A 20,072-nucleotide genomic window follows, 5' to 3' on the forward strand; every position below is an offset into this window, starting at 1 on the left:
AATTGTGGCAGGCGCACTTTTTAGCCCAGTGGATATCTCCCCGGCTAAAGCGACGCGTTTTCAGAGACGAAAGGCCAGCCCGAAGTTTTGAAAACTTGAGCCGCCTGACGGTAGGGTTCCAGCCTTTTCACAGCTACGGATGCAGTTTTCTTTATGGTCTTGTTCGAAAACGCATGGGCGCCACCGAAAATACCCGCTTCTTTCCAGCGCCGCCGGAAGGAGGCCACCGCCACTAGAGAGCCCTTGCCTACGCGTCCAAAACGGGCAGCACGCCGGGAGCAACGGTTAGCGAGCCTGGACGCATTCTTCGCCTTTGAAATGCACACCGCGCCAACGGCGAAAAAGAGAAAAAAAATCATGGAGGGCGCTTTTGTTTTGGCACGCTCCTGCACGTTCACGCCGTCCGCGTACGTGTTTATTGTTCCTTCGCGAGCAGGCTTTCTCGCTGAGTAGTTGCCTTGTGCTGTTTTTCAGATTTTCTCTGAAATACACACGCGCGCGCTCTGCACGTGCCTGTTTCGTCATCCGCTCGCACCACCCGTTTACGTCTACCTGATGTGTCCTCCCCGTCTTATCTGATGGAAGGCTTCTCCCGATGTTTGCTGTCCTTGCGAGCTTGCGCTCTTAAGGTCGTGATATCAGCAAATATGATAGGCGTAATTTAATAGGTCTTGTTTCTAAGCTAGCCAACCAACGACCGCTCGGTCTTGAAATATGTATACGCTATTGACCTGAGATGCAGACACGGAAGGGGAGTAGGAATGATTTAAGTAAAGCTTCCGTGCAGCGCTTCTCAGTCATTTTCTGAAATAATTGCCTCGTGCGAAAATGAGGCATATATAGCTCATCAGGAAGTGGTTTGTCGATTTTTGCTTTATGGACTCTCTGTATGAAACGGCTCATTACACCTTGTATAGTAGTCCAGCTATCGCCCGAAGGTGGTTTTCATAACGATGTCAGTTCTCCTTGAAATTCAGGGAGCTAGACACGCTCCGCACCTTTAATGGAAAGAAAACATTAGGCAGCAAAGAACCAATGGGCGATATAACTGAAATTCTAAAAGGGGCGTCGGTTTTCTTCGCGTATGCGTTCATATGAAAGAGGCGCTCAAGCGTGCTTTACTAAAAGCGCGCGCCCTGTTCAAATACGATAGCAGCGGCGCCTGTATGTGGGTCTCTGCAGCGGCAGCAGCTGCTCTAAACAGCGTGAAAAGTAGGGCTGCCAAGGTAACCACCGCAGCTACGGGCTGGCGGACCATAATGAACGCTGCCTTCTACCCGCAATTAGCCACGGTCGTGTTCAGTCCTCGGGGAAAAGAGAGCTATCACCTCTAATTGTTTCCCCACGGGCATTACTCGCGCGCCCGCGCATTGAACGTTGGCTTCCAGCGAGGGCTTCGCAAAATGGGTCTCGCGGTACACGAAGCTTCGCCGAAAAGGCCGAATCCATCCACGATGTGCGCGAAGGCCTCGTTTTCTTCTCCAGTGAGTCTGGTAACGCGCATTTGTGAGCCTCCGGTATACCTGTCTGCCCGCTTCTGCCGTGGCATGAGTTGCTACGCGTTTATGTGGACGAAATTTCTAGCGCTCGACGTCACGCTTGAACGAGCGCGGTACGTTTCTTTACCGTGTCTTCTCGGATGCAGAGCGCCACGCCCCACGCGTCGCGAGCAGGTGACATGAAAGAGTATCCGGGCATTCACAAATAGGATTTGATTCGAAATTCTGCCTATGTTTCATAAAACCGGACAGACAGATGGATGTTATGAGCATGCACTTTGGAAAGGGGCGGTGGCAGGTGCCACCTATAGTTCGTGTTTTTTTTTCTTTTCTTTTTGCTTTTGCGCTACATCCTGTCTCGGTCTCAAAGATCCGTGGTCCATTGACCAGGCACCTTTAGCAGAGGGGAGCCCTAATGTGGAAAAGAGTTGAGGGTATTAAAGGTATGATGGTTTGTTTCCATACCTGGTGTATGAAAGTATTTGGGATATTGAAGGTTGCATGGTAACTATCATGCCCTCAATATCACAAATATTTTTCATACGCTAGGCGAAGAAAAGACACCCTGACATTGCTTCTTGACCTGCTCCAGGGCAGGACTTTCTAGCGACGTCTTTCGATCATTAGTGGCTCTCCCGTTGTTCTCTCAGGCGAGGTTTTGCGAACCGGCAGCCTTCGTGCTTCATAACAAAAACAGGAAATAAAACGCGCCGCGAAGCTGTCTTACCACCGCATATCGCGTGTTAGCACTGAAAATATCAATTTCTTCGGCTCCCAGTGACCCTTCAGTAGATAGCAAAGGGTTGCTTGTTCTAGATGTTCCGGCACGTTTACACAGATTCGATCACATCAGTATGGGTCGATCCCCTCACTTCCTCCCCTTTTGACGCTGGCGACAATCTTGCCGAGGTAGGTATCTGCTGTCACTACTACTGCTGGGTGTCCGCAAAGTAACTGTGCAGCGAGAATGGCGGTCTTAAAGTTTGCGAAGCTTTAATTACCTCAGTGCAGCGGTCACTACAGGAGATGCTGAAAATGCCCACCGCTGGCTCGAAGACACGTCTGCACACGACGCGCTGAATATTGTTAAACATTCGGTGGAGGGCTGCTGGAGTCATCTGAGCAATGTGCTGAGTAATGGCTGTCTGTAGCTCCCGCAGTGTGGGAGGATTGTTCTCGTATACACCCGTCCTTTGAGCTCAGCCCACAGACGTTATCAGACCAACTATAGGTCTCGCGCTATCATATTGCACGTGAAACTGGGACGTCGTTCCGCAATTATCGTCGTACTTGTTTTTAAATATTTCCTCAACGCACAGTTACTTTCTCGTGTATTCCTGCGTGATCCCCTGTTCCAAACTCGGCACCAAATGCGCCTTACAACCGGGAAGTGACAGCACACTCGCAGGTATATGTACACCTACCACGAGAAAAGCAGCAGCACGGCGTGCCACTCCAGGGTGGCACAGAGGAAAAATAAAAACCGTCTCCGTCGCGCTCGAGTTGGCACCGCCGTTGTTTGCACGGGGGCTGCACTGCTGTGAGCTATTTGTCGTCGTCTTACGTAACACGAGGCGGGACGCGCGCCGGGGTGTAGTGCAATGTTGGCGGCGTGCTTTCTGCGAGGGTGTCTTTTTTTTTTTTTTGCTTGTCGTCTCTGCTCGTTTGTATACTGTCGGCGTCGTGTTGTCGGTTGTCCCGGTGAATTTTTTCCGCGCACGCTTAGTTATACGCGGTGCCCGCACTTTGGCTGGTGCTGCAGCACAGCCAGCACTCGTCAGGCTTCTTTCTTGCCACTGCTGACTGACTTGCGCGCGATTTGTTTTCATAGCGGGCTTGTCGTTGCTTATGTGGGGGACGAGGAAGCACGGGGTCTGTGCTTGGTTTATTATTCTCCCGGCCAACATGGTTTTTGTCCGCGCCATCCTCAAGGGAATCTTGTTCGCGGTGGTGCTGTAGCGAGCGGGGACGTACCCATTGATCCACCGTATTTGCAAAATTATGTTAAACGCCACAAAGTCGAGGAGCTTCTTTTGTCAATATTGCCGATATTACACACACTTCACAGCGTAAGTACGTAAATATTAAAGTGAATGGAAAAGAAAGGTGCAGATTCACACTTATTGTTCCGAACAAGTAAACGCACACTGACTTCCTACCCGCTCTCACTTCGCTTTCTATTTCCTTAAAGGCTTCACGTACAGGGGGCTACATAAAGGGTGGGGTTTACGTTTACAGTGGTAGACGAGGCTTTATTTTGAGTGAGCACCTCTAATCTGCCAAGATATTAGTCACTGCTGAAAAATAATCTTGCGTGACGCTATCCGCTATACGAAAATCGATTATTTTCTCTTACTCGTTTCTTTATTATTATTTCTCCAGTGAAACCTTGACAAGGTCCCTGTTTCCTGCATTTTCAATACTTATAGTCTTTCTGTTCTGCTGCTCGCGCTCGCTGAACCGTCAGTATGTGTGTGTGCACACTACTGTTTACTGGCGGGCTGATTGCTTCTGAAGAAAAGCTTTTTCGCATCGGCGCATGCGCCTTCCATCCTCCCTTTGTGTGTGCTTGTGTTGCACGGAAACGCAGGCCACGGCATGCGTTTCCTTTGAAAAGGCTATACTATTCTTAAAGAAACAAAAAAAAAATGCTTGTCACAGATACCTGCTTGTCGCGTGACCGTGCACAAGATCAGCGCTTGTCTGTGGTATTTGTTTCCTTGTGTCCTCGTCTTTTTCGCGCTGTTTCACCTCAGTTCTAAGTATGAACCAACTAGCCCTCATCAAGATCTTACAATTGCCGGTGCGACGTGTAGCGTGGACCTTTTACCATTTGCAACCAGTGGCAGTCTTGACCAGGTATTTGCACCTTGAAGGGGAAATGATGTCATCGGGAGAGATAAGATGCGTGGATATTTTTTTGTTTCATTGTAATAATGTCAAACCAACATTAACATACAACACTTCATTTGTGCGATCACGTGATCTAATAGGTTGTACTGCATACGACTGCATACTAACCAAATTATCAAAGTAACGTGACGATGCTCGAGATACATTCGTTAATGTTATTTTAGGAATGATTCTCGGCTTCTCTGTGGGTTCAATGTTCGTTAGGTTTATGGTGTTATGGATCGTTCACTCTTTGCTTTTTGTTAAAGTAAGTGTCAGCATACTTCCGTCATAAACGGTTCAACAGCAATACAATTTGTATTGACCTCATTAGCGATATCGACGCTCTTTTTGAAGGAAGTGCCACCGATATGGATTTTTTTAACAACCTTGCGACCAACCTTCTCACAAACTTACCCGTCAGAGGCGCCACGCGCAATCTCCTACAGAATTTCTGCTCTACAATGGCACTGTCGCGCCAGCACTTTACAATTTTTTATAGAAAGTCTATAGACAGGCTGTAGACGTCTGTAGACTGTCTATAGACTTTCTATAAAAAAATTGTAAAGGAGTGTACATGAATTTGGGCCTATGCAAAGAAAACGGTTTAACGATTGCGTGAATATTGCATGTCGTCATCACACCGTGGAACATTCGTCACCAACCATGCTCGCTGGTTCTCAAACAGGACTACGCATTCACGCGTAAGAATGCGCTGCTGCTGCGAACACTTGAGCCATTGCCGTTTCACTCACCCTAGGCTCAGTCCTTGAAGTCCTGGTTGCTTGCTCTGAACAAGGCTTGCTATTCTTCTCCAAAGTCATCGCTCATGCTGGGCGGTGACGGTGCCCTTGCGGGCCAAGATGGGCTTGCCTATTCCCTACAACCACATGAAGCCAACAGACAATGAAAACTAAGGAAAGAACGGAGAAAACTATAACTAGTCTTTTAATTGAAATGTATATCTATAGAATTAAGGCTGAAAGGACGTTCCACATCCGCCGCCACGGCTCTCACTGGCACTGGATAACACTCTCCCAAGGCTAGATCTTGTGCACCGATACACAATAAACCGGATGGGGAGGCAGCTGTCGCCCTAGCTCAATTTTTTTAGAGCATCGCACTGGTAACGCGGTGGTCTGGATTCGGTTCGCACCGGCGTAAGTTGTCGTTTCATCTACCTTCATTTCGTTGTGCATCATTTCTGCGTTTCAAGTGAAAGAACAGCTAGTTCCCCCTAGGCTTCCCTTAACTTCCTTGTCGGCCGCATTCACCTCCTTTTCAGTAACAAAATATCGAGCCCCTCGGTCTGCCCTATTCTCATTTACTAGGTACTAAGGGCTAGTAGAGAATCCATGGTTTTGTTGAAGCAGCGCACTTGGAAAAAAAGCAAAGGACGGTCACACCAACTTGAATCACGAACAAACGTCTATTCTTCTTGCTAATTACCTGTTTATGACACTCTAGGATATTCAACTAACGTTACTCAGGGACATTGATGACGCAGATCCCCCTTGAGCCATGTTGCGCCTGCCAGCATGTGCTACGCCAGTCTCGTTTCAAACAGTGCGTCAGCCTGGAATGCTTGAGCGTATGCCAACGATGCAAAAAACCGTCGTTTGAGAATCAGCACAGCACTATGATGAACCAAACGAGATCAAAAGTTCCGCCACTCAGATGCGTTCGCCAATCGCGTCGTCAACGCAATATTTGTTTACATCGCCGAAGGCCGTTCCCCGAGCTGAGGGAATTCGCCCTCCCCCCGAGGCTTGGGAGATCGGCACCCCGTTCGTTCAGTTTGCGGGCCTCCTTTTTTAGACGCCGGTAGCTTCATCTTCGAACAACGGTTTCGTTGTTCTCCGAAGCCACTGTTTACGTTGCATGGGTGGCTTCTGTCTCTCGAGGAGTCGGCCCCGTCACCCCAGCGTTTCGTGACATCGTCGCGACGCGCGCTGCTGGAGATTGTCGTCGAGCGAAGGACCGAGGCTCAATAGTCGCGCCGGCGGTGGCGCGACCCTGGCCTGGATATCAGGCTCTGACATTTGAAGGAGGGATGCGCGCCCGCCCAGCCGGGCGCGTGTGGCAAGCGAGTCGAGGCAATGCGAGTTCTCCGCCGGTTGCGAAGATCACGAGCACGCATGCAGCGCGCGTGTCACGACGTGATAAACGGGGTCGCTTTGTGTATTGGGTTACGCGAAGAATGCGAGTGGGGCGCTGAGTCGAACGACTCTTCGCCCGAGTGAACGGGCGGGCGAACGCAGCGATTTCTCGACGTGGTTCGCTGCGCCTCCCTTGGGCTCGCGGCGAGTGCTTCGAGACTTTGACGCGCGTGGCGGCGGCGGCAGGAAGAGGGTTGAAGGTGTCATCGTGTGCATTTCACTGACGCGTGCGTCACGGTTGGTTGCGCGAGCGCTGATGAGTAAGCGAAAGCGGGGACGGGACTATCGGGCATTTAGCATCTGTAACACGCACGCTTACCACACTCGTTTTAAATCTTCGGAGTTTTGTAGCTTACTTGTTTCGACACCAATCTCTCTACTGCCATGGTATTTTTTCTTCTTTGTTTTCTCTTATTCAATATGGGGAGACTTCGTATCAACATATAGGTGCTCCGCAGAAGACTGTAAATGTGCGTTCATCGTATGCTGTTTAGCTGGAGCTTATCGGTTTTGAACGAAGGCCATGTATGGCATTTGGCCATTTGAACTTGAACACAAGCAGTACGTGTCAAACTAAATGACGCGACAACATAGAGTGTGAATGAGAGGAGAGCATCCTGCATGGTAAACTGAAATTTATGCACTGGGGAATGCAAGCCTAAAAATGGAAGCGACTGCGAAGTTCAACGCTCAACAAGGTGATGATTGTGGCGAGAGCGTTGATCTCCAAACAGCAAATGGTGCTTGTGTTCAGAAAGGCCGGTACGAGGAAGGCGCCGAAGAGAGTTCGTGATGCAGAGGATATTATGGGGCGGCCGACGGTGAGATTATGTGTGCATTCAAAACGTGTAACGAAGGCGTTGAGATGATACCCTTTTCCTTGCCATGACACAGCAATCCTAGCAAAGAACATCGACGCTGGCCACGTATATGTGTCCCGCACTTAATGAGCCTAGCCTCCAATTCGAAGCGCAACGTTAAATAGCCCACAAGAGGTTTATGATGTTTTTAGGAGTAACACAGCTATCTATGGTTCGTAATAATATGCTGATGCATGTATGTGGTCATTATTGAAGTTACAGCACTTACATTGAATTGAACCGCACCCTTGTGCGACCTGCGTTTCCAAGCCTGGAATATATCGCACAAATTAGGCGGGGTTTGCAGGGTTTAAGCTGTCAGAGTCATCCTTCCTATACCGCAAGAGCCTTGCAACGCCTACACACTATCTCAAATGCAAACCAGGCAGTACTACACCTAGCGCGCATACACTGTCAACGCGCCGCTGTGGCTCAGTGGCTATGGGGCTGCGTTGCTGAGTACGAGGTAGCGGGTTTGAATCCCTGCCACGATGGCCGCATTCATATGTGGCCAAAATCTAAAAAAAAAAGAAAGCACTCATGCACTGTTCTCTAAGTGCACGTTAAACATCCCAGGGTGGCCAAACTTTATCTGTATATCACTTCATTAGGTCATTTCTCTCACAACGTATTGTACAAACTCGGGCCGTTAAACTCCTTAATTTATGACATTGTCGCTGCCTACCCTTTCAAGTGCGCTTAGCGTCAACATCGTTCTAAGGACTGCCCATATTTGGTCTTGCTTGAACAAGGAAAGCACCAGATATTAGCATAACGTTTAATAAAAAAAGGCGGACAACGACACAACTTGACAAAGACAGATGGACGGAGTAGGCAGCGGTTTGTTTTTCTCGTGCTTCCATAACGGGAACGCCAGACCATCGTCCCGCGCCTTGTGACGGCCCCTGGAGGGAGCGGCCAGCTCTTGACGAATGCCAGACCCTCGAGCAGAGGAAGCGGGCTTGAGTTCCGAGTTGCTTAGGGGTGCAACATGTCGCGGGCATGCAGCATATGCAGACGAGGCGCACCCGCGCGTATCCATCTCTTCGACAGTGCGCTCGCCTTCTTCGCTGCTTGCGACAGCGCGCGTTCCGCGCTCACTGAACGAAGTTGCGACGTGAAGGCGGTGTCGATTCCGCGTCCCGGAATGCCGAGATCCGCCGCTAGCTCGATTTTCGCTGTTTATTTAGTCTTGCGCCAACGCAGAAGGGTTCCGTTATTCGTGCGCCGTTGGCGTCAAGCGGTGGCCGGTCAAACGGCTACTCATGCAAACGATGGGATTAGTGGCGCAAAAATTGGTTATCCCGGCTGCGGAGCACAGGAAAAGACATAAGACTTATAGCTTCGGTAACGTTATATATGGTGGAGCGCTTGTGTAACAGTGATACAGCGGAATCTAGTTGATACGATTCTGCATATGTTCTTTCGGCATAATACGACTTTTTAATATTTAACAGCGGCCAACGTACCATAGGAGCAATCTATTTTCAGGCGGTTGTTGCGATCGCATTTTCAGTTGAAAGTGGATAATACGACTGCTGAAGTGAGTTCTTACTGCTATTTCTAAAGCTCATAGCTTTACATTCTACTGTACTTGCTAAAATAACATTCCAACGACTGACGAACAACGTGTTAAGCCAGAGCTACACTGAAGTAAAAACTCACGAGGTGCGCCGGCGGCGGTAAAACGTTGTTGCAGCAGTGCGGCCACACCGACTGGCTGTGCGCTGCTGCTAAGTTGAGTGAGGAAATGGCGGCTTCTTCTTTTTTAACTTCCAGAAGAACATTTTTTACGGACATTGAAAAGAAGTAAGTTCAGCACTAACTGACGAGCTATTTCAACCTTGCTGAATAAAAGTGTGCTGCTTGCGGTTCGTGGGGCATCGAGTGATGCTGCTCCGCATAACGTGCTATGCGGAGCAGTATCACTCGACGCCGTGCAAACCTTTGCTATTGAGGTTTACGCCTATGTCCATACTGTTTACTGTTTTGGATAATACGATTTTCGAAAGATACGTTTTATTTTCCGGTTCGCGTGAAGATCGCATCAACGAGATTCCACTGCATTTCAGTTCTCCGTGGAGGCAGGACGCACTGCGAATAAACAATAGCTCCGGATCAGTGTCCATAGTTCAGATATACGAACATTTTCTGCGACGACCGCGGTTTAAGTTGTTGGCCATAACAAATAACGAAATGCTGCTGGACTTAAGCTTCTGTAAGCGCCTTAGCTACGTTTATACAAACGAATCGCGAACCCTTTGAAATGCCGGAACTTTCCAAAAGTCGGCTGCGGATTCCTAGACTGATAAGCAGTGCGGAATAACTAAAAAAAGAACGTGTTCTCTTGCTAAATTTTCCAAGCGTCCTAGCCGTATTTCCGGAGCCCTCGTCATTTCATTCGCACTAGGATCAACGTGGTCATTTCATTCGCACTAGGAGCAACGTGAGAAACGGCATACGTAATGGCCCTTAAATAATTTAACAGCAATCCACCGCTATATAGCCTCCAAGCGCTATAACCGGCTCACCTTATGTAGCACCGCGCTTCCGCGTGATTTATCCCATACACTTCACGCTGCTGGGAGCGCGCATATTGCCTTCGCGAGCCGGGCGTTCCGTATGCGTTGCTCATTGTCCACCTTCTCAGACGCGATCCGGCTGCGTGAGAATGACCCTCAGGTGGGCCACCCACCCCCCTCCGAGCGCGTGGCGCTCGGTCAACGCACCTGACCCGCTGTGCGGCTCGCGCACACAACTCGTTCCAGCATTCCCGGGCGTTCAATTGCGAGCGTGGGACGACAACTCGCGGAGCGCCGCTTCTCGTCAAGGTTAATCACGCCGACAGCCGAATTGCGAGCACTGTTAACATCCGGACATGCTCGCGCCGTAGAGACGCATGGAGTCGGGCCTTTTTTTTTTTTCCGACCTTTATACACGAGCCCGCGCCGTGTCTGGCAGCCCGATCACTCTTGGGTGACGGGCCTTGGGCTCCTGTAGTTACGTGCAGTGGAACCGAGAGCCAGCACCCGGGGCTGATCGAATCGAGAGGAAATTGCATGTAACAGGGGTGCGTCACCGGGCGTTCGCCGCCTCCTATCGATCTTCGAATCACTTAGCGCCCACCTTTTGCCCCAGGACGGCCAGGAGGTCTACAAACGTGTGTGTCCCCTTGACCGCGCGCTGCGTTTATGAGCAGAGCTGTTTGTAAAGCACGCAGGTGTAATGCGGAACTACATTTAAACGTGACAGTCATCGACATTCTTTATTTTACTTTTCTAACTCGGTTCTTTCCTGTGTGCACTCGAGGAACGTCGGATCATCATGATTGAGGCCTGAGAAGTCAGTGAGTGATAAGCGCCGCCTTTTGTGCGTCAAACTACCTTTATTAACGGCAGAAGAAGAGAAACGAATTGGAGTGGGAGCCAGGTCATCATTTTCTAATGTAACAAGCCGATTCTTCTTGTTTCTTGGCTAACAAATATGGAGTGTGTTTAGCAAGCATAATGAGTATCGTTTAACTTAGAGTTCCCCACATCCTTCACAGAGAGAGAGAGAGAGAGAAAGGCAAAGGAAAGACAGGGAGGTTAACCAGAGATGATCTCCGGTTGGCTACCCTGTACTGGGGGAGGGGGAAGGGGATGCAATAGGTGAGAAAGAAAGAAGGATAAAAAAAAGAGGAAAAAAAAAAACCTAAGCACACACACGCACGTACACACGAACTATTTCTGTGGGCACTGTCACGCAACCCGCAAAGGCATTCCTAGTCTTACGCAGTGTCACCGTACAGTCCTGCGCCACACAGTGTACTGTCACAATTTGTCAAAAAGTCCCGTGTCTTTCAAGTATCGCAGCAGCGCCTTCATAGCGGATCGCGCTGATGTTCGCGTAGGCCAGGTTCCAAGGATCTTGCTTTCTGTCATTGGGCGCTTGTCCAGTTTGTCTAAGGTGGCTGAGAGGACAGTTCTTTGTGGGTTAAAACGAGAGCACTGACAAAGAAGATGCTCGATCGTTTCGTTGCACCCGCAGAAGTCACACAGTGGGCTGTTGGCCATTCCGATAAGGAAAGAGTAGGCATTTGAAAATGCTACTCCAAGCCATAGACGGATAAGAAGGGTGCAGTCACGACAACTCGCGGAGCGCCGCTTCTCGTCAAGGTTAATCACGCCGACAGCCGAATTGCGAGCACTGTTAACATCCGGACATGCTCGCGCCGTAGAGACGCATGGAGTCGGGCCTTTTTTTTTTTTCCGACCTTTATACACGAGCCCGCGCCGTGTCTGGCAGCCCGATCACTCTTGGGTGACGGGCCTTGGGCTCCTGTAGTTACGTGCAGTGGAACCGAGAGCCAGCACCCGGGGCTGATCGAATCGAGAGGAAATTGCATGTAACAGGGGTGCGTCACCGGGCGTTCGCCGCCTCCTATCGATCTTCGAATCACTTAGCGCCCACCTTTTGCCCCAGGACGGCCAGGAGGTCTACAAACGTGTGTGTCCCCTTGACCGCGCGCTGCGTTTATGAGCAGAGCTGTTTGTAAAGCACGCAGGTGTAATGCGGAACTACATTTAAACGTGACAGTCATCGACATTCTTTATTTTACTTTTCTAACTCGGTTCTTTCCTGTGTGCACTCGAGGAACGTCGGATCATCATGATTGAGGCCTGAGAAGTCAGTGAGTGATAAGCGCCGCCTTTTGTGCGTCAAACTACCTTTATTAACGGCAGAAGAAGAGAAACGAATTGGAGTGGGAGCCAGGTCATCATTTTCTAATGTAACAAGCCGATTCTTCTTGTTTCTTGGCTAACAAATATGGAGTGTGTTTAGCAAGCATAATGAGTATCGTTTAACTTAGAGTTCCCCACATCCTTCACAGAGAGAGAGAGAGAGAGAAAGGCAAAGGAAAGACAGGGAGGTTAACCAGAGATGATCTCCGGTTGGCTACCCTGTACTGGGGGAGGGGGAAGGGGATGCAATAGGTGAGAAAGAAAGAAGGATAAAAAAAAGAGGAAAAAAAAAAAACCTAAGCACACACACGCACGTACACACGAACTATTTCTGTGGGCACTGTCACGCAACCCGCAAAGGCATTCCTAGTCTTACGCAGTGTCACCGTACAGTCCTGCGCCACACAGTGTACTGTCACAATTTGTCAAAAAGTCCCGTGTCTTTCAAGTATCGCAGCAGCGCCTTCATAGCGGATCGCGCTGATGTTCGCGTAGGCCAGGTTCCAAGGATCTTGCTTTCTGTCATTGGGCGCTTGTCCAGTTTGTCTAAGGTGGCTGAGAGGACAGTTCTTTGTGGGTTAAAACGAGAGCACTGACAAAGAAGATGCTCGATCGTTTCGTTGCACCCGCAGAAGTCACACAGTGGGCTGTTGGCCATTCCGATAAGGAAAGAGTAGGCATTTGAAAATGCTACTCCAAGCCATAGACGGATAAGAAGGGTGCAGTCACGTCGTGACAGAAAATTTGCTTAATCTGTCTACGGAGAGAACGTAGACGTTTGGGGGAGGGGGGGAGGGGGGTCTGTCAGGTCAATGGTCAACTACAGCGCTAAACTTTCTGCAAACAACCAATTCGAAATCATAAGACCCTAATAGACAAAATAATGTAATAGACTTGCTGGCATGGCATGGCATGGCAAGAACTTTATTTTAGTCCAGAGAAACTAGGGTCCGAGGGCACAAGCCCCCAGGCTGTCGACCTTTGTTTTTTTGGCAGGGCCTAGGCTTTGCTTTTATAGGGACTTTTAGCGTTAGGCGGGGTTTTTTATTCCTATTGGTTATCGGATTTCTGTGACAAGGTAAACTGGTCTACTAGGTTTCTACAGACAATCTACAGACTGTCTCAACGAATTTGTGAAAGGGTATTGCGCCTTTTCTCTCGTTTAGGCTGACTTAGCGAGACAGAGGAGGAAAGGAATGCCGACGTATTCCAGGCCCGTTCGCTGCTCATTCGCAGTCGCCACGCACTACCGGCTACGCCTGCCTGGCGCAGAGGTCTATAAAAAGAGCGCCGGCGCCGACGAGCCGTAATCGAACGCGACTCAGCGTACGGGCGGCCATGTTTGCTCCAGTACGCACGCCAACACCAAACATCCGGTCCTTTACCGATCGGTCGTCGCGCCAGTGTCGAGACCGACTGCAAGGTCATGGTCTTCTTTTTTTTTTTTTTCTGTTTTCCCCGAGCATCGCGGCAGGCAGGTTTAACGCACCGCTGCGCCTATTAGAGACGCATGGTTTGTTCCGAGAACGGTATGTTCCCGCTCGTATATTGATCCTTCGTTCCTTTTGATCTCACCGTGTTGTGCGTGACGCCAGTCAGTGCATTTACCGGCTATAGACCGGAGCCTGTGCAGCGAGGTTGTTGGCAGCATTACGCTGTGGCCTGCGGAGGAGAAGGCGTGCATTTTCTGTGCAACAATGGTAGGTAAGCTTGCAACATACGAGCATTGGAGAATCTTGCTGTATCATCGTATGGTGAAAATATACGGGGCTAGGCTAGTTGGTTTACGATTATGCTTTCACGCTTGACGCACCGCATGAAAAGCAGGACAGTGATAGAAAAAAACGACACACAAAAGCATTGTTTCACTGGGACGGGTTGTTGTTCACCGGTGTGCATGCGTGTAGTGTTTTCGTTTATTAGCCTTCGCTCGGCGATCTGCGATTTTTCGACGGGGTTCAGTGAACGTGCGTAGCAGCCGCTGTTTTGCAATGTCATGCAAATATTCATTTGCGAAAAGCTTCAACACCATTCCCATTTACTGAGCGCAGACTACGACTACGCGTTTCATACAGCACCAACTTTATAGAGAAGAAAAAAAATGCTGTCACTTCTAGAACTCGGGCTCTACGTGACCAAACCTGTCCACGTAGTAAATCTCCGGTGGAACTTTCGCTACTTCAAATCTTCTGAAGCTAAATAAACCGCTATGCTTACTTCCCGAAACTAAGCAGCGTCGGGCGTCAAACAGGAGCACTGTGTCGGGGCCTCGCGCGCTACTGACTCACGGAATGGCTTCAAAAAACGTTTAAGAAGTACTTCACATTTGTTATGCTCACCACTGTCATCTGGGTGTTTTTTTACTGCGATGGAATGACTTAGCCGTCTTCGCTGGCGCCTGCTTTTCCCGGTGTCTTGAGAAACCACTTCTGATCATCAGCACTGTCGCCATCTTTCGTGCTACTTCTGTGTTCAATGATTCTTGTGTTATTAGGAGTTGTACATTCTTCCGTTTAGTCGTATTCAATATGGTAGGTGGTCTTTCAACGTGTTCCGTGATTTTTGCAAGCAGGAGTATCTTGTTCGGACATTTTTTTTGTCTGTGATACGCTCACTGACAGTTCTTTCTCTTTTTCTCGGGCGTAGAAGTCCTCGGCTGGGTTCTTGGCTAGACTGAACACAATTTTTCGAGTCTAGCAGTAAGAAAGAAAGAGAGAGAGAAATAAATAAATAAATAAATAAATAAATAAATAAATAAAGGAGTAGACAGACAGACAGACAGACAGTAAGATAGATAGATAGATAGATAGATAGATAGATAGATAGATAGATAGATAGATAGATAGATAGATAGATAGATAGATAGATAGATAGATAGATAGATAGATAGATAGATAGATAGATAGATAGATAGATAGATAGATAGATAGATAGATAGATAGATAGATAGATAGATAGATAGATAGATAGATAGATAGATAGATAGATAGATAGATAGATAGATAGATAGATAGATAGATAGATAGATAGATAGATAGATAGATAGATAGATAGATAGATAGATAGATAGATAGATAGATAGATAGATAGATAGATAGATAGATAGATAGATAGATAGATAGATAGATAGATAGATAGATAGATAGAGATAGATAGATAGATAGAGATAGATAGATAGATAGAGATAGATAGATAGATAGATAGATAGATAGATAGATAGATAGATAGATAGATAGATAGATAGATAGATAGATTGATTTAAAATTTGAAGCGCAAGAGCCTCGGGAGGGAAGGAAAGGAAGATGAAGTTGGAATAAATGTAGACAATATTCTTTGTTTGTTTTTGTTTTTTTCTAAATCACATTTCTTTACTCTCATGCTCTGCTATTCAAATGTAGTTTCGTTTTAACTGTAAACGTGCTGCAAACCGCCTGCTTCTTAGCTAATGCCCAAAGGTGGGTGTGCGCCAGTGTTTGGAAACAAAACTAGACAATCGACTCCACTTTCACAGCGACGCTTTGATTCTGTTGTGTACTTTTAACTGGGAACACTACATTATATTGGAGCAGCCGACAATCGACTCCAACGTGCGGGTGACATTTTCCCTTGCGGAGACCTCCGCAGAGAAGATAATCTTCTCGAAATACCATGCTCAAGATGAACCAGCGGTGGAATTACCGCGCGAACTCATCTCGGCAGAACTTGTGAAACTGATTTTCGAGAAGACTTCCGTGGACACTGCTGAACTACGCAGGGAGGGTGCTGTGAAAGTGAACTTGTGTCTAGCGGCTGTCGACGAACTAATACCTGTAACGATTGCGCCGAAGAAAGGTGGAACTTTCAGATTGGGCGCATACTACAGGGTTCTCAATCGCCAGACAGAACTTATACCATTTCCCATGCCGAAGATAGACACAATAGATGAGACAGGCGGTTGCCGACATTTTTTGCTTATTGACTTGTGCAAAGGTTTCTGGAATTATACGAGCGAAAAGGCAAGATCTGATTATGAAACACGTTGTAGTGGGCGACTTCGGATTAATTTGGACCCCCTGCGTTGAACTGCCATGAACGCTATGGCGGTTTACTTTGCTGAGCTGAGGTATATTGATGACAGCCTGAAAATAAGATGCAAGGACAGTAAGGAAGGAGCTTCCAACACCCAGAAGGTTAAGAGGCAAAGCAATGAAACCTCATAAAAAAGTGCATCATAGGTGACAGAATACGAAACTTGCCTTTGTTCATGACCGCTACTGAACAGTGGATAGAGAGACTTTGCGAGACTGAAGAAATTTGGCAGGGACCCTGTTCGTGTTCACTACAAGCATTTCACGGCCATTCCTCATGCGTCCGTACAGCATGTATCGTTTCCAGAAGTGTGACAAGTGCCAAAGAAGGTCTCGCGTTCGATTATCACATTTTTACGTGACTGCGAGCTCAAGGCTGAGTGGTAGAGGATTTGGTGTTCTGAACTGTGAAATTGGTCAGGCGGAGCTGTTATTGGCACTTAGTCTCAGGCTTGTGCCGTCTGTAACAGCCCCAACGAGACTGCCCTTAATATTTCTTTTTGCACTATGGTTCCGTTTACTGATTCCGCATCGTGAGTTTTGGCACGTAAAACCTGCAGAATGTCCTTTCTGTTGCTGTTTCTGAATAAGCTAGTCGTGAAGTCCTGCAGACTTCTTTCTCTGACAGCGTCGGGGCTTGCGTACAGCGGGCAGCTGTGTCTCTGTGAGCGTCCGATACAGACCGTGCAGCGCAAGTGATGTCGGAGTCCCTGATGCGCGACCAAGTGTCGTGTCTTTGCATATGCGCTGTCGTTGCGTTCCTTGCGAAATCCTCCTTTTTTTCATTGCGACATTGCTGTGTGCGTCGATGTGTGCCAAGTTCTTCCGCTTGGCTTCCAACTTGTCGCGATGGAGGCCGATGCCCCGATTTCGCTTCGCAGCGGCCCCGCGTCGGGAAAGTGGCATATTGGCTCTTGCGGACGCGCTTAGGACAGGACGCACAGTTCTCTTCAAAAGTCAACAGGCCAAGTACTTGTGGCACCGGAGTGGCTGCGGAGGCGTACACGTGCGGAGGGACCGCTCAACGAAATCCGCAACCGTCGCCCAGAGGCAACTTTATCTGGCCAGAAGACGAAGACAACGGTCGCCTCATTTGGAGGCTTCCCTGAATTTGCTCAGTGCCGTCGTTAACCCGGTATCTTCTTTCTTTCTTTTAACGAAATGACGACTACAGCATGAAGACGACGATATGACGACAGTGGTATAATGACAGTGAAAGGAGTACTACAGAGTTAACTATGGAACAACAACAATGACCTGAGGACAACGCACTGACAATGACAGAACCACGGCGACAGCATGTCGACAACGGACGAAGCGCCAGTAAAACATGGTTCATCTATGCGTCTATACCAAGCGCGCGTAACAAGGAATATGAATAAGCTTTCTGTATTAATTTCCTTGCGGATCTTAATATTGCTCTTGGTGTTTTAACGTAGCGAGACGTTACTTACATGCATGCGCAGGCAAAACGACAGGAACAATAAAAGAAAAAGATAATGAAACTTGGTTCCGGCTTAAAATAAATGGGCACCGTGGGGAGGGACGTGATAAGCCTTCCCAAAAACTGCTGCAGCGTTTAACTAAACGCGAGAGTAAAAAAAAAAATACGAGAAGGGTCGGCGCAATAATGAATTATTACCGTTTTCACGCAGCGAAGCCAGTGCGCAAGAGAATCCGCGTTGTCAGCGCTGCTGGTTATACGTAAGACACTAGCGCGAACGGACAGCGATAAACAACAGGCCACCGATGGAGGCTCTGGCCCTGCGGTTTGTCTTAAGGCGTGTGGCCGCTCGAGCTATAAGTTGGTTATGTATAACCGCGCAACACCCTTTAACTCGCTCAGAGCGGTGTCATCCCCGCACAGCGCGCGCTATAGATTAATGCGGACAGATGTCTTGTCGCTGGAGGGCTGCAGTATCTCAGCCAGTCTGTGGTGTTATTTTCTTTTATTTATTTCTCTCCTAACCTTGACTAATACGCTGCCAACATAACCAATTTGGGAGGTACGTACATCAGGAACGTCGCCGTTTACTTATTCGTGGCTATAGGATGGTTAGGAGTCGAACGAACCCCCTGATCAAAGTCGCAAACAATCGGAGAAGCTTTCCGTTGTGAAGTGAGAATTTGGAGATAAGTTCAGATTAGAGGTATGCACGGACCCTGGCCTGCCCGAAGGCCCGTGTCCGGCTCGGCCCACGGGCTTGGCTGGGGCAGTCAGTGAATGAGAGAGAAATAAAAAGAATGCAAATAGGTTAACCAGTCAAGAGTCTGGTTGGCTACCTTTCGCTCGGGGAAGGGAACAGGGAAATAGAAAGAAAGCAGAGAGAGGGACAAAGGAATGCGGCGAATGTGAGCACATGCACTGACAGGCACAACTGCGACCCGTGCACATGTCGAGTTTAGATGTTCGCGGTAAAGAATTTAGCTATAGCACTTCTCTCCGTGCATCTACCCCAACTCACGGAAGCACGCACGCACACGTAAATACGCACGTAAACACACACATACACTCTCACACACACAACGTTTTAACATATTTCACCTATGCTGCCGTCCACGTCTCTTGTTATTGGTCTGTCATCTATCTTTCCGCCTCGGCCCTTCGTCTTTCTTGGCAGTCCGTATTTTTTCTGCCGCTCCGCTCTGTCCATTGCAGCGACAGTCTGCGCAGCCGCCGGCGTTTGCAGCAGCGAATACATCCCGCTCGCATGTTCTTTTTTTTTTTCTATAGTTATACGCGCAGGCGCCCTGGCCCTCCTGGCTGCTTTCGCCATCACGCGCCTAGTAGCCACCGCGGTTCTCGAAGGCAGCTCGCCAGCAAGCTCCGCACGCGTGTGTTTGTCTCGACCACAGGAAAGCTGGAAACGACGGTGGCTGTGCTGTCAGTGTTGTCGACCTCTGGCAAAGAGTACAGTACTTCGGGCCACGCCGCTCAAGTCGTACTTCGAATTTAGCAAGTACAGAAACGTTTAGTCGGGTTTGTCAGGTTTTCCGCGAGGCGATGCACGCTCAGTGTCATCGCGCTTTACTAGACTCAACGTTCAAACTTGATCAACAAGCAACTTACATCGGAGGTGCACGTAGTACATACATCCGGCATTAGGAGTAACCTCGTTGGCTTGATGGGCAAGTAGTTGGAAGGTCGCCTGCTGCAGGTGGACCTAGCCTTGTAAAAAATTGTGGGAAATTGCACCCCTGGAGCGCCGCTTATCAATTGCGCTAGGGTCGTGAAGTCCTTCGCGATACATGGGTAACACGAGGGAACACGAATGACGAGGATGGATTTGAACCTATCCGCCAGAGGGTGCGCGCAATCCATTCCCAAGTCAACCGACTATAGACTCTCCGTTGGTGCTCTCGGAGCGAGTATCAGGGAAAAGTTTTAAGAGTCAAATCGCTGCTCTCCTAAACAACCAGCAATCACCTAGCATTGACGACCGCCTCTTACCGTCGTTCAATCATCGCAACGTCGAAGATTATTATGATGCACTATGAAACTTTCGCTCCGTGCTTCCCGCCTATAGTGTATATATATATATATATATATATATATATATATATAGAGAGAGAGAGAGAAATTGTTCTCTCTTTCGTCTCTCGTACCTTTTGCAGGAAACTTGTAGCGTTGAACAGTATGTCTCGGACGTCAAAACTGCTTAGTTTCTAAATAAAGCCTGGAAGCGCTGAAAAGGCTTCCAGAATTTATCCCTTTATCTAGGGATAAGTACCTAGCCTTGGCATCACTGGCTACCCGCAGGGGTCGAAGGCAACTCGCCAGCTCTCGCCGCTCGTGCGAAACCTCACCGCCGATGGAAGGCGGGAGCGGCGGCGTGCTGGGCAGGGAAAGCGTTGAGAAAGGCCCTTCTGG

General features: G+C 48.6%; 1 protein-coding gene across 11 annotated transcripts in view; it reads left to right on the top strand.

Moving 5' to 3' along the window:
- LOC126539500 (uncharacterized) overlaps nt 1-20,072 on the top strand; it is a 184,970-nt gene that overhangs the window by 19,834 nt on the left and 145,064 nt on the right. The gene's annotated exons all lie outside the window — the stretch shown is intronic.

This window comes from Dermacentor andersoni, chromosome 11 (genome assembly GCF_023375885.2).
Source record: "Dermacentor andersoni chromosome 11, qqDerAnde1_hic_scaffold, whole genome shotgun sequence".
Lineage (NCBI taxonomy): Eukaryota > Metazoa > Arthropoda > Arachnida > Ixodida > Ixodidae > Dermacentor > Dermacentor andersoni.